Source organism: Mangifera indica, chromosome 10 (assembly GCF_011075055.1).
Source record: "Mangifera indica cultivar Alphonso chromosome 10, CATAS_Mindica_2.1, whole genome shotgun sequence".
NCBI lineage: Eukaryota > Viridiplantae > Streptophyta > Magnoliopsida > Sapindales > Anacardiaceae > Mangifera > Mangifera indica.
In genome coordinates, this window is record NC_058146.1 from 7000480 (window position 1) to 7003319 (window position 2840).

Genomic DNA, 2840 nt, shown 5'->3' on the forward strand with positions numbered 1-2840 from the left:
ACTAAATTCTAAAATCTTGTATAAATAATTTTGCTCATTTAGTATATATTTTAAATAATCATTTTATGAGGCATATCATTATTTTTTTAACTGTTGAATTTTGATTTTAAAAAATGATAAGTAAAAATTCTTACACATGGTGAATTTTCCACCACGTAGACACTTTGAAAATTTTTGTGAATACATTAAATGCAAGAAGATAAACATGAAAGGTGAATAATGAGGGCCCAGGGGGAAGGGTGGTGCGGGCCTGTGAATTTTCCTATATAAGGACCCCCCTCAATTTGTATATACACTAATTTAACAATTCTATTTCACGCCTCTCAAATTCTCTGCTTTCATTTTTCTTCAGCTTACATCTACTTCATTTTTCTTCTTCTCCTGCATAAGTTTTTCTTTAATTATAAAATCATTTACTCATAATTTTTATTATATTTATAACACATTATTGATACCATCAGTTTAGATATATTTTAATATCATTTATTTTTTAATTACATTATTATTTTATTTATATATTGTAATATCTTAGTTATGATATTCTCTTATCTGTAAAATACAAACTATAAATATTTTAATTTTTGTGATTTTTCTACTTAATTTTTTATTTATAATTTTATTTAACTTACGATTCAAAGTTTGTAAAATCATGAATCTGGATTTGAAGTCCTGAATATTATTTATAATATGAAGTTTATAAAATCAAAACAATTTTAATTCACGCCTCCCAAATTCTCTGCTTTCATTTTTCTTTTGCTTACATCTATTTCATTCCTCTTCTTCTCTTGCATAAGTTTTTCTTTAATTATAAAATCCTTTACTCATAATTTTTATTATATTTATAACACGTTATGAGTACTATCAGCTCATATATATTTTAATATTAGTTATATTTTAATTATGTTATTATTTTATTTGTATATTATAAATACAGATATTGAAATTATAATATTGTCTTATTTATAAAATACAAATTAGAGATATTTTAGTTTCTATTATTCTTCTATTTAATTTTTCATTTATAGATGTATTTAACTTGCAACCCAAAATTTATAAAATCATGAATTTAGATATGAACTTTTAAATATCATTTATAACCTAAAATTTATAAAATTGGAAAAATTTTAATTCACACTTCCCAAATTCTCTGCTTTCATTTTTCTTCCGCTTACATCTACTTCATTCTTCTTCTTCTTCCGCATAAGTTTTTCTTTAATTAGAAAATCGTTTACTCATAATTTTTATCATATTTACAATACATTATTAGTACCATCAACTCAGATATGTTTTAATATTAGTTATCTTTTAATTATGTTATTGTTTTGTTTGTATATTGTAAATACGAATATCTCAATTATAATATTGTCCTATTTACAAATATAAATTATAGATATTTTAATTTATGTTATTCTTGTGCTTAATTTTTCATTTACAATTGCATTTAACTTGCAATCTGAAGTTTGCAAAATCATAAATCTAGACCTGAAGTTCTGAATATCATTTATAACTTGAAGTTTAAAAAAGGCCAAACGACTATTTCCCACCCAAGGTTTAGCTTTTCTCAAATGTCCCCCCCCTTAACTATGGAAACACCAAACACCCACCCATGAGCGTTAGATTTAACAAAACTCTAACGGTGGTAAAGGAAAAATCGTCATTTTCACTATAATTAATTAAAAATAACTAAAATAGAATATAATATTTAACCCCCTAAACTTTAAAAACTAAAATTATTCCCCCAGCCTAAGTTTTAAAAAATCGCGTTTTCACCTTAGGTTTTGGTTTGAAATCTCCGGCGACCTCTCCGGCTCCGTTGCCGATGACTCTCACCCTCCCCGAAGCAAGCTCTCCTCCGATGATCTCTTTCCTCCCATTTTGAGGTCGATCGACGCCGAAGACGCCTTGGGAGACGAAGAACTTCGTCGGGGAAGACGAAGACGACGGCTTCGTCTTCGTCTTCCCCGACGAAGTTCTTCGTCTCTCAAGAGTCTCCGGCGCCGATCGGACCTCCAATGGGAGGAAAGAGATCGCCGAAAGGAGAGCTTGCTTCGGGAGGAGAGGCCGTCGCAACGGAGCCGGAGAGGTCGTCGGAGATTTCAAACAAACCCTAGGTGAAATTGCGATTTTTTTAAAACTTAGGATGAGGAAAAATGTTAGTTTTAAAGTTTAGGGGGCAAAAAGAGATAAAATTTTAGGCGTTAGGTTCTGTTAAATCTAATCGGCCATGGGTGGGTGTTTAGTGTTTTCATGTTAAAAGGGGGATATTTGAGAAAACGCTAACCTTGGGTGGGAAATAGTCGTTTGGCCTTTAAAAAAATCATTAATCTATATCAGAAGTCCTAACTATCATTTGATTATATAATTTTATATAGAATAATTGAATCTGATTTACAACCTGAAGATTGCAAAAATTGTGAGAATATATATTTACATATATGGGCTCGAAGTCCCAAATTTTCAAAAAATTTATTTGTTTTACATGAACTATATCACATTTACAAGCCTAAAGTTTGTATAAATTGTTAAAAATAGAGATTTGAAGTGCGAAAATAAATCGTGAATGAAAGTTTTAAATACTATAATATTTTTAAAATACTAAATTACAAAACTAGAAGATATTGTTAACTATGATATAAAAATCTGAACTAAAGTTTTTTGAAAATAATCACCATAATTCCTCAACAAAAAGAGCTATTTTCGTAAATATGAAATAAAATCAAAACTTAAAGTTTCAAAGATTAATCGTAATATATTCTTTACAAAATAAGAAGTTTGTGAATATGAACAATATTTGAATATAAAGTTTCTAAAATTAGATAAATATAATTAAACATGCTTTT